Source organism: Lepidochelys kempii, chromosome 24, assembly GCF_965140285.1.
Source record: "Lepidochelys kempii isolate rLepKem1 chromosome 24, rLepKem1.hap1, whole genome shotgun sequence".
Classification (NCBI taxonomy): domain Eukaryota; kingdom Metazoa; phylum Chordata; order Testudines; family Cheloniidae; genus Lepidochelys; species Lepidochelys kempii.
The window spans coordinates 8,704,918-8,717,768 of record NC_136403.1 but is presented as its reverse complement, the minus strand read 5'-3'; positions in this window follow the sequence as shown (position 1 = coordinate 8,717,768).

Below are 12,851 nucleotides of genomic sequence, written 5' to 3'. Positions count from 1 at the left end.
GGGACGGGGAAAGGCGCCCCAAAAATTACCGCGCCCCCAAGCCCCAGAGTCCCCTTGCCGCGCGCTCACGGGGGGGGGCCCTACCCTCCTCCTCGCGGGGGGGAGTGCTAGGACGCAAGGACCCCGGACACCTATAGAAACCTATGCGCTCTGCAGGGGTGGCTACTTCATTGCCTGATCAGAAAGGGGCCCAGGCGAGTCCATGGCTCGGGCAGGCTGCAGCTGGGGCAGCCGGGGGGGAGCTGGGGGCGTTGCACAAGGGAAACAAACTTGCATGTGACATAAACGCAGCAAAGATGCGTCCCCGCCTCCCTGGGCTCTGCAGGGACTCAGAGGGGAGTTGTGGCCAAAGAAAGAAAGAAAGAAAATTGTGCAAGTTTGGGCACGTTTCAATATTGCACTAAAAAAAATCCCTTTCTTCAGCAGCCATAAACTTTGCAATGTTAGTTTGGGGGAGGGGGTTACCCACAGTTTTTCAGAGGGGTTTGGTCACGGTACGTGGAACGGGTTCCTCTCCCACCCCTTGTATTTTTGTTGTTGTTTGCTCCAGTTTTGTAATTGAGGGTGGCTGTGGGATTAGAAACTCTACCGGTTTTAGTGTTTGTCATTTTTTTTCAAGGGGGCATAATTTTGGGTTTTCATGAACCATCCATTTTGCCGGCTTTTTGTTGGGATGTATTTTTGGTAGCTAAAGCCTTGATCCTGCAGAGACTTGCGCAGTACTTTGCTATAAGAAAAGGAGGACTTGTGGCACCTTAGAGACTAACCAATTTATTTGAGCATAAGCTTTCGTGAGCTACAGCTCACTTCATCGGATGCGTACTGTGGAAACTGCCCACAGACTAACACGGCTGTTACTCTGAAACCTGTTACTTTGCTATAGGCATTGTGGGTAATAATAATACTTTACGACAGGTTTCAGAGTAACAGCCGTGTTAGTCTGTATTCGCAAAAAGAAAAGGAGGACTTGTGGCACCGAGTTGTCACTTTGGATGGGCTATCACCAGCAGGAGAGTGAATTTGTGTGGGGGGGTGGAGGGTGAGAAAACCTGGATTTGTGCTGGAAATCACTTTAGATAAGCTATTACCAGCAGGACAGTGGGGTGGGAATAGGTATTGTTTCATATTCTCTGTGTATATATAAAGCCTGCTGCAGTTTCCACGATATGCATCTGAGGAAGTGAGCTGTAGCTCACGAAAGCTTATGCTCTAATAAATTGGTTAGTCTCTAAGGTGCCACAAGTCCTCCTTTTCTTTTTAATAATACTTTAGTTGTTATCTAGTACTATTCATCAGTAGACCTAAAGGTGTTGTACAGATGAGAGCTGTATCATTTCCCCCACTTTATAGAGCAGGGAAAGGACGGTAATAAGATAACAAGAATTTTAGTTATAAGCTAGGGACGCATCAACTAGAAGTAACGGAGGAGGAAAAGGACCTTGGAGTATTGGTTGATCATAGGTTGACTATGAGCTGCCAATGTGATATGGCTGTGAAAAAAGCTAATGTCGTCTTGGGATGCATCAGGAGAGGTATTTCCAGTAGGGATAAGGAGGTTTTAGTACCGTTATATAAGGCACTGGTGAGACCTCACCTGGAATACTGTGTGCAGTTCTGGTCTCCCATGTTTAAGAAGGATGAATTCAAACTGGAACAGGTACAGAGAAGGGCTACTAGGATGATCCGAGGAATGGAAAACTTGTCTTATGAAAGGAGACTCAGGGAGCTTGGCTTGTTTAGCCTAACTAAAAGAAGGTTGAGGGGAGATATGATTGCTCTCTATAAATATATCAGAGGGATAAATACCAGAGAGGGAGAGGAATTATTTAAACTCAATACCAATGTGGACACAAGAACAAATGGATATAAACTGGCCACTAGGAAATTTAGATTAGAAATTAGACGAAGGTTTCTAACCATCAGAGGAGTGAAGTTTTGGAATAGCCTTCCGAGGGAAGTAGTGGGGGCAAAAGATCTATCTTGCTTTAAGATTAAACTCGATAAGTTTATGGAGGAGATGGTATGATGGGATAACATGGTTTTGGTAATTAAATATTCATGGTAAATAGGCCCAATGGCCTGTGATGGGTTTTTAGATGGGGTAAGATCCAAGTTACCCGGGAAAGAATTTTCTGTAGTATCTGGCTGATGAATCTTGCCCATATGCTCAGGGTTTAGCTGATCGCCATATTTGGGGTCGGGAAGGAATTTTCCTCCAGGGCAGATTGGAAGGCCCTGGAGGTTTTTCGCCTTCCTCTGTAGCATGGGGCACGGGTCACTTGCTGGAGGATTCTCTGCTCCTTGAGGTCTTCAAACTACAATTTGAGGACTTCAATAGCACAGATATAGGTGTGAGGTCTTTTTTAGGAGTGGTGGGTGAAATTCTGTGGCCTGCATTGTGCAGGAGGTCAGACTAGATGATCATAATGGTCCCTTCTGACCTAAATATCTATGAATCTATGAATCTATGAGGGGAAGTGATTTGCCCCAGGTCACCTGGCACACCCCAGAATAAAATCCACATTTCCCAACCTAGTTCAGCACTCTAGCCACTAGACCACACTGCTTGTTGCTGTAATACTCAATAGGACAACCCACAGTGTGTAAAGTTAAGCATGCTAGCAGAGCCCAGATCCTCCAAATACATACATGCTTAACTTTACTATGATGAGTGTAATGCTTAATTTGTAATGAAAAAGGTATTGGGGCTCAGGCAATTTTTTTACATTCATAACTGATGCAGCAAGCACAGAGATGCCAGGGCTATGAACTGCTAAGCCTAGAAGTGCCGGGGCTTAGCCCTGGCACAAATTAACCACTGGATGATTAGCTCTATTGAACTCAGTGAAGCTGCAGATAGGAGTAGAGTTAAAGCATGTGTGTAAATGTTTGTAGGATCAGAACCTAAGTTGCTGGTTTGACTTGCAGTTGCAGCAATGTTTGGCCGGTCATTATTATTTGTAATTTCATTATTCTATTATTATTATTCATCAACTTTGGTGTTATTAATTATTTGAATGGTGAAGGTTGGTATGAATATTGCAGGCTCTGGTGTGCATTTTCATTTGTATTTTGGATCACAGTATTTTACTTTCTACAGTTTTGCAATTTTGGATTGCTGCTAAATTGGCATTTCCTAAGTCCCAAGTTCTGTCTCAGCTCAGGGTGAAATTTTCAAAATGCCTAAGTGATTTAGGCACCTATGTGCCATTGACTTTCAATTACACTTAGCTGCCTGAGGCCCAGAGGTCTTATGTGCCTAAATACCCTTGAGGATTGGCACCTCAGGAGTCTGTCTCTTTTGAAAATGACACCTAGAGCTGTATGCATGAAGTGGCAGTAAGTGACTTAGATGCTTTTGAAAATTTCACCTTTAACAGGAATTTGTTCCCACAATGTTGAAGGCTGGGTTGTCCCCACATCTAATTTTTGTTGCTGCGGTTTTCATTGGGAGCTCGTACTTGTCAGAGTTTGGCAAGGTGAATTGGAAATGTGCAAGTGCCAGAATATTGTGATTTCACATCTACTTAGCGGTAGGTAGTGCCTAAAGATCCACAAGGTTGGACCCCACTGGGCGGAGGGGTTGTATTAATATTAAATGATAGCCCACACCCCAAAGAGTCTACGATCTAAAAGACAAGACAGCAGAGGCAAATGAGAATATATATTCCCCCTCTTGTTCCTGTGCAAGGCGGTACGTGGCAGCAGATCTGCAGTAATAATTGAGTTCATATACCAGGTTGATGGGCACACCGAAAGTAGAGACTGAGACACAGATGAGATGAATTGTTCTACTGCTCCTTCTCAGACTCAGGGTTTATTTTTGAATAGGGAGATGTGTAGCCAAATATAAAGATGCTTGGCTAGTGGTGGGTCTCCTAGGTCTTTGAGTTGCTTTATTATATGGTATTTCAATTTATGTGTTGTTAAATGCTGGATGCTGAAGAATACTGAGCTAAGGCCTCGATTGTGCAAAGACTTAAGCACAGAGTTAACTTCATGGGCCGAGTCTAGTCCCAATGGGACTAAAGCACATGTTTAAATGCTTTGCTGAATAGGAATAGATTTAAATGTGTGTTTAGGTCACATGGGGCCATGGTGATTCGGTCTCCTATCTTGTAGCCTAGGAACACACCAAACCACAGTTGCTTTGTAACATCTCTCACTGTGTGAAGCTGACCCTTGTGTGTATGTTGTTAGGATGGCAGCCTCTGAAAAATCCCATAGCCATGGAAATACAGCACCTCTGGGGTAGGTGAAAACATGACTACTTGACATGGGGAGGAGGGAAGAGCACAAACCACACACTTGTCCAAGAGCACAAACCACACATCTTCTGCCCTTATCAAAGGTGCAAGGACAACCAGCAGGAAGTCTAACTCACTCTCAGCTGTCTGTGAACCCTCTGAAGCATGAATCATTCAGTCACACTCAAGAGCCTGATAATAACAATAAAGTTTCCTAATAATACTTAGCTTCCATCTAAGTACTTGACATCAGTAGATCTCACAGTGCTTTAAAGGAGGTCACTGTCATTATCTCCATCCCTTTGTTACATATGGGGAAACTGAGGCACAGAGCAGTGACTTGCCCAAGGTCATTAGACCCTAGGACTCCTGAGTCCCAGTCCAGTATTCTAGCTGCTAGGCGAGACTGAACCATGTCTCCCTTGCCACGGAGTGCACAAATGTGGGAGTCTGTTTCTTTCTCTGGGAGAAGATTCCCATCCTTGATCCCCTCTAGTGGGGAGACAGGAGCTCAGTCTGTCCTCGGCCCCTTTGCTAAAGTGGACAGCGAGTGGGGGAGCAGTTAGTGACCTTAGTGCTGGTGATCCGGATGCCGATTGCTACCAACCCGGGCAGGACTCGAATCTGTGTCCATTTGGCCTGTGGGCGAGATGAGTTCTGTGAGTCTTAGCCCAGTTCATGGTGAAGAGCGGTTCCTGTTGTCTGGGGGCTCTGCAGGGAGTCCCAAGGATTACGTGGGAGGCCAAACTTCCCTCTCCGCCCAAGGAGTTACTCCTGGATGAGCTGGGAAGGGGGGGAAACTGGCGCTCCCATTGCCTGCACTGGTGCTGTACAGTGGCACCTCCTAGCTCAGCAATCAGCCAGCTGGGCCAGACTCTGAAATGAGCTCAGAACATCGGGACCATCCAGCCATGCTGGGAGCTGCTGCCTGAAAACCTGGCCCTTGCCTGGGTGAGCTGAGCTCTGGGAAATCTGACCTTGATGGTGGGAGCTTGGAAAGGAGATCCGAGATTCCAGCAAATGGGACCTTCCCACCCCTACCTCACCAGGCCCTTTGCTCAGCCGACATGAGTGCAAAAAAACCCAATGACGCCTGGCCTAAACCTGCCCGGCAGCTGGGGGGTTAAAACCAGCCCAGCTATTTCTGGCTTCCAGAGCAACTTTTCCATGGTAAGTTAAATGAATGAACAGGGCCTGACCCCATAGGTTGGGCAGCGGCAGCCGCACAAACAGCAGAGGCAGCTGCCAGACATCGCAATGCTTTCCAGTAATGGCCACGCTACCTTAGTTACCCTCCCGAGTCTCCTACCCCCAGCAGAATGCCAGCAGCTGGCGTTGCCCCGGAGTGCGCACCGAGCCTCAGGGACTCATTAGCTAATGTTCATGAATGGCTGCAGTGATTCTATTCAGAGTCACTTGGGAGCCGTTCTTATTTTGGTCCGAGGCTGCCGTCTCGTCACACGACATTGGTAAAGGCCCCGTGGCTTGTGGAAAAAGCCTGTGTGAGGTGGTAGCGGGGTCCCTGCTTAACAGAAGGGCATAGAGGTGGGAAGGGACTGGTCTAGGGTCACACTGCACATCAGTGGCAGAGCTGAAATTAGAACCCATGGATCCTGGTGCCTCATCCCTTGCTCTGGCCATTATGCCATGCTCCCTTCTAGAGGTGGGGGCAGAACCCAGGCATCCAGCTGCCCAAGCCCCTGCTCTAACCACTAGACTCTTCTTCCCTCACAGAGCGGGGAACAGAACCCACCAGTCCTGACTCCCAGCTCCCATATTCTAACCACTAGCTCCCCACTCCTTTCCCAAAACCCAGATATCCTGACTCCTAGCCGCTGCTCTAACCACTAGACCCCACTCACCTCCCAGAATTGGAACAGAACCCAGGACTCCTGGCACCCTGTCCTAGCCTGTGCTTTAAGCCACAAACCCATCCTCCCACTCGAGAGGTCAGGTCTGACCTACATTCAAAACTCGTTCTGCTGGTTCTCGTGCAGGGATCGGAGAGCAGAGGGGAATCCCACGCCACTCAAGAGCACTAGGCGTTTCACTGGAATGTCCCAGGGTTTCCCACAGAAGCGCAGCAACCCCCAAGAAGAAGGGCTGGGTCTCTTTGGAGTGAATATCTGAGGGAGCTGCTCCTAACCGGCTCTCTGGCTCCTCGTCTATGACTCCCTGCAGATTGGACTTCACAGGCAATAGTGAGCTGTGCTCAGACTGGCCCAGTGCTACGGTTAATAATCATTTGCAATGTTATTAAGTGTATTACAGTAGCACCCAGATGCCCCAACTGAGATTAGGGACCATGGTGGCAGGCAGTGCTTAATTTGTGCCAGAGCTTGCCAGGGCTGAGCCCAGGTGCCTCCGGGCCTGGCAGGTCAGAGCCCCGGCGCCTCCGGGCCTGGGAGTTCAGAGCCCCGGCGCCTCTGGTCTGGGCAGTTCAGAGCCCCAGCGCCTCCGGGCCTGGCAGGTCAGAGCCTCGACGCCTCCGGGCCTGGCAGATCACAGCCCCGGCACCTCTGGGCTTGGCACATCAGTTATGAAAGTAAAAAAATTGCTTGGGGCCCGGCACCTCTTTTATTACAAATTAAGCACTGTTGCCTGACCATCCAGCAGCACGACAGGTGGGTTCTACCTGGACGTACCGGACCATCCAGCAGCACGACAGGTGGGTTCTACCTGGACGTACTGGACCATCCAGCAGCACGACAGGTGGGTTCTACCTGGACATACCGGACCATCCAGCAGCACGACAGGTGGTTCTACCTGGACTGTCCAGCAGCAGAGCAGTGGTTAATGTGTGCCATTCACCACAGAATTGGGAGCCCAGGAGCAGTATCTCACTCCAGGCCCTCAGGCTCCCTCCACATCCCTGGCCTGATGCAGCTGATCGCCTCTGAGCCAGAGCAAGTCCTCCCAGGCTGCCCTTAGGAGGGGTTTCCAGTGTGGGGGAGCCACCTTCCCAGGAGAGTTCCTTCAGATAAGGCGGGTCTCTCCAAGGACTTTGCTAATCTACCTGACTCATTGGGGAAACAATGATTCACCTCCCACGGTGGATCACCCCGCAGGGCGGGGCAGGAGAGTAAAGCACCTACAATTACCAACCTCCCATGCCCCACAGCGGCCCCTTCGCTCCCATCCCCTTTACGCACCAATCTGCCTGTAAATAACACCAGGGACGCAAATCAACCTTCCCCCCACACACACCCAGCTGCTTTGGGGAAGCATCTTCTTGCCTGGATCTGTGCCCCTCCCCGGGGCATTTGGGAAAGCCGCAGGGCTAAGTTGCAGGCAGGGCACACAGAGATTTTTAGGGGCCCAGGGCAAAGACCTGAAACTGAGGCACTCCGCACCCTGCAACGAGGACTCCTGTCCCACAGTGCTGGGCCCAGCTCCCCGGACAGGGGCAGCCGGACCAAACCTGAGCAGCGCTGTGACACTATGCACCAGCTCACTGTGCGTCACTCACTCAATTTCTGCAGGTTTGGGGCCCTCTCAAACGGTGGGGGGCTGGGGCAAACTGCCCATGTTGCCCCCCACCCCTTCCCCCACACACACACACACTCCTGGGCAGCCCTGACTGCAGAAAGGGATCAGGATGGAGAGGGGAGAAAACCAAGGAGGGGGCGGTTATTTGGGGGTGGCCCAGGTTAAAGGGAGCAAGGGGGAATGGGTAGGATGGATCTCAGTGACCCAGCAGGATAAATCAGCTGATGGGAGATGCAGCGAGGTCAGGGGAGTTGGGAGAGGATTGAAAAAAGAACTAGATAAGTTCATAGCCAGGATGGGCAGGGATAGTGTTTGCCAGGAGCTGGGAATGGGCAACGGGATGGATCACTTGAGGATTGCCTGTTTTGTTCATTCCCTCTGGGGCACCTGGCACTGGCCACTGTCAGAAGATAGGATACTGGGCTAGATGGACCTTTGGTCTGACCCACTGTGGCCGTTCTTATGTTCTTATGACAGGATGAGCGAAAAGAATGGATCACACCTGACTGCTCTTTGTCACCTGACTTAATACATGACGGGACAGTACCCAGACAGGACGGTGATGAGGGCAGGGTAAGACCCTACATAGAATGGAATGGGCCTTGGACTGGACTCAGGACACCTGGGTTCTATTCCTGGCTCTGCTATGGACCTGCTGGGTGACCTTGGGCAAGTCCTTTCCCCACTCTGTGCCTCAGTTTCCCCTCCCATCCTGTCTCTATACAGACTGTGAGCTCGCCAAGGCCAGGGCTGTCTCTCATTCGGTGGCTGGCGCTTCCCTGGCGTCTTCCTGACGTCCCACTCGAGAGCAGTCTGGGGACTGGAAGCAGCGCAGCCTCCGGCAGAGCCCATTTCCTCTGCTCAGAATTCGAAACCTTGTGTGTTGGTGTGGGTGTGTGGGGCTGGGCGGGCGTAACGCATCTCTGTGGGTGAATAGGCCTGAGCGCAAAAGTGTGAGCTACAGAGAGTCTGTGAGTGAAGGGTGAGACCCTGATAAGGAAACGTGTGCATGTGCATATGTGCAGGCATGTGTGCACACACGTGTGTATATGTATATGTGTGTGTGCAGGAGGGTCATAGGAGCCTGCTGTACCGTAGCCAGTCACCTGTTCAGATCTGCTGTTCTAACACCAGGGGGAGCATGGGGCCTGGCTGCAGTGATGGATCCACCCCAGAGCTGGTTCGGGGGCTTTTCTGGTCAATGACCAACATTCCCCTCCTTAACCCAAGAGCTCTCCCTGCACCTGAGCCAAGCAAATTCCTTTGGCACAATCCAACTCCTGACTGGAAGAACCAGAAGAGCAGGAGATCGAGCTGTGTGTGTGGACATGGCAAAGTCAGGCAGGTTCTTCTTCAAGTCACTTGGCCCACCTGGGCTGGCTTTGGCCATGGGCCTGGCCCACCTGGGTGTGGGCTGGCTTTGACCAATACAGCTCTGGGCCTCCCTTTGCCTGGCTCAGCGACAAGGCTCCTGACCCTCCTCGTGAGTAATTAGTGTTTGCAAAGTCCAGGGGAAGATCATCCATGTTGGGCCTTTGAGGAAACTGAGGCACGAGGAGGCTGAGTGACTGGTGCCAAGGTCACCCAGCAGGTCAGTGTTAGACCTGGGACCAGGGCCCAAAAATCCTGACTCCCAGACACCAGCTCTAACCACTAGACCTACTCATTCCCTGTGGGAAGGGGAGCTGTGGGTCAGGCCTGAGAGGCATCGGTAGGGCTGTGTGCGGGTAGCTCAGGACTGGAATAGTAGGGGTTTGGGTTTGGGAGTGAGGGGCATTGCCAGGGCTGTTGATTGGGGGCAGGGAATCAAGGGCTGGAAAGGTGGGGAAAGGCTGTGGGTCAGGACTGAGGGGCATCAACAGACACAGGAGGGAGAGAGAGTGTGTGAGTGTGGTGTAGAGCCCAAGGCTGGGGTAACAGGGGGCTGCAGGCTGGGATTGAGCGGCACCAGCAAAGCCGTGTGGGGAGAACTGGCCTGGAAGTGCAGGGGATTTGGAGATCAGGACCAAGCTGCATTAACCGAGCTGTGCACGAGGGTTTTTTTGGGAGGGGAGGGGGAGCTCGCACAGCACCCACCCACCCCACACATTGCTCTTACCCACCCCACACATTGCTCTAACCTGGGCTATCAGCCCCCTGAAATCACCCCTCCCCCACTGCACTCAGCCAGAGACCAGGTGCTCACACGGCTTATGGTTTTCACCCCAGGAGGAAGAGTCAGTTTGCTCCCCGCCCTCCCACCACCCCAGAGCAGCTACTGAGTGGCCTCACCAGTCCTTCAGGGGCCTGGGTGGCTCCTGAGTCCCCCAGCCTGGCAGATGCAGGGGCCCTCTGCTGGGGACGGGCAGTATTGAGCCCTGTGCTTCAGCTCCCTTGCAAAGCTCATTCTGCCCAGAGAGGGACTGCACTGTTAATTAAAGTCCGTGGGCCAGGGGGGTATAAATTTAGGAACACATGCTCTCCTCACCCCACAGCTGACCACTGGGCCCTAGGATCGAGGTTGGAACCTGTCGGTCACGTAGGACCAGAACTTTGAGCTGTTACAATGAAGTCGGCATCAGTCGGAAAACGTGCTCCTCTTGAAGCCCCACCATCATCTTTCCCTCCCTGTGGGATTCACATCCGATGAAGTGAGCTGTAGCTCACGAAAGCTCATGCTCAAATAAACTGGTTAGTCTCTAAGGTGCCACAAGTACTCCTTTTCTTTTTGCAAATACAGACTAACACGGCTGTTACTCTGAAACCAGTCCCGTCCTTGTCGCACTGCGACAATGGAATAGTTAATGCTGACATTTAAAGGGTCCCTCGGCTTTAGTATCAACAGCCGCAGGGGGATTCACAGCAGGTGGGGAAGTTCACACCTCTCTGAGCTCAGGCTGGCTGCAGCTTCAGGCAGCCACGGGGCGGGGGGGGGGGAATCAGCTACACTCCCTTCAAGTCTGGATTGTTATTGACACACTCCGCGAGGGGTGCACTCTCACCTTTTCTCCTTAAAATCAAAGCGGAGATGCTGCAAATGTGGCCATGTGGGCCACATAAACACACCATGCAGGCTGGATTCCCAAGCCTCTGACCCACCTGGCCCCACAACAGAAAATGAGCTTCTAAGATACAGTGTTTTAATTTTTTTTTTTAAATTGCAAATAAAACCAAACATACTGAGCCAGGGTCTGGCATATGTGGGGGAAATTTTCCAGTTCACCTATAAGTCCATCTCAGAGAAAGCAGATTATAAACCCTTAAAGGGCAAAAGCTTGTAAACTCTTTGGGGCTGTCTTTTTCGCCTGTATTTGTACAGCACCTAGCACCATGGGTGACTGGGGAGCCCAGGTGCTCCCATAATTCACCTAATAAATTATACTACAGCTGTGACTTTTATCATTTGCTGGCAGGAAGGGAGAATGGAAGCAAAGTGCAGTACTGACTTCTGAAGGCTTGTCTACATGGGGCGTTATTCTGGAATAAGAGTGTCCACACAGAACATTAATCAGGAATAGTTAATCTGTTTTAAAGTCTCACTCTACTTTAATCCTAATTAACTTTCATGTGTAGCCAGACTCTGAGACAACAGCAGGTTGTGCTGGTTACTCCCTGTGATAACTAACTGGATTCTTTAGCTTGCTAGCGTCCAGAGGAAGTTAGTAAGGAAGCCTCTGTTCCGATCAATAGTCTGAGACTCTACCCAGATGAGTGGTGAGACAGAGGGAAAAGCTCCATACAAGAGGAAGAAAGTCACTCCACCTGCTGGATCCCTTGAGAACCGATTCTGGGCTCCCTGCTGTCCATAAGCATTGGTTCTCAGATCCACAGGGGGAGCCTACTCACTGCTACTCCGCTCTCCTGCCTGGGCAAACGCTGGAAGAACAGTTTCCAGTCCCCCCCACGCAGGACAGTATGGAGGACTTTATTCATGATGCAGACAAAATGTCCCTGCCACTGGTTTGGTGTAGCCCCCATACTGGGGCTTGCAGCAAGTCCAGGGGCACCATATACCAAGCACCCCTCTGCATGGCGATGCTAGAGGCTGTCTAATGCATTTGGAGAGCGATTGCTCAGCCAGCCCATGACTTAAATCTCCTGTGGAGCAATGGGACACCTGGGGAGGGTATATCAGACAAAGAGAATCCAAGAGGTTCCTCCTTATTCCCCCCGGTTAGCTGTGAGCGCAGGCCGAGCCGGCTGGTGGTGGAAATGACAGCTGTTCATCTGTACTAGCGCTTCCCGTTCTATGCAGCTGGGCAAGCTGCATCAGTGCGAGGGCAACACTAGGAGATCAACAAAACACTAATGTAGACAGGGCCGGGGTGAGCACAAAAGTCAGTGAAACAGGGACATCAGGAGAGCGAACACTGAGCTAGTGAGAGGGGACGGGGGTGTAATCAGTTTTTTTTAGGGGTGAGGCTTATTTAACTCCAATGACTAACTAACAGTTTGGATACAGGACATCTTTGTTAAAGAGCCAACATCCCAGGTCTTTCACTTAAGGTCGAAACCTCCTCGGAGGCACCCAGCAAAACCCGGGCAGACTGGATTTGACATTCCTGATTGTTTCCAGGATTGAAAAACAAGAGATGCTTTCTCTACACTCTTGTTCTGCACAACCAAGGGTTGTGGCGGATTCTCCATCGCTGACTCCTTTTAAATCAAGATTGGCTGTTTGTCGAGCAGACCTGCTCTGGGAATTATTTTGGGGCCTGTGTTATCCAGGAGGTCAACCTAGATGGTCACACTGACCTCTCTTTGGAATCCATTATACCCCAAATAGCAGCACGAGAACCCAGTTTTAGAAAGGCCACCTCTCTCTGAGCCCTTTCAAGCAGAGAACTTTAATCCCTAGACCCAGGGTGGCTTAGATTCACAGATTCCAGGGCAAGAAGGGGCGCAGCCCAGAAAAACCTCATGCATCCAGCTCAGCGGTTTGGTTAGCGATGCTCGTGGGCAGATCAAAACACAGACCAAAGGGACAAATTAAAGGAGACACACATCACAACAACAACAACGTCACCACAAGCTTCAGCTTTAAAATAAAACCTGGGATCAGCGAGAACACCAGTGTCCATCCTGCGGGGTGCTTTGCGCCTTTGAGCTAGGGCAAGCCCCCCTACATAGGAGAGG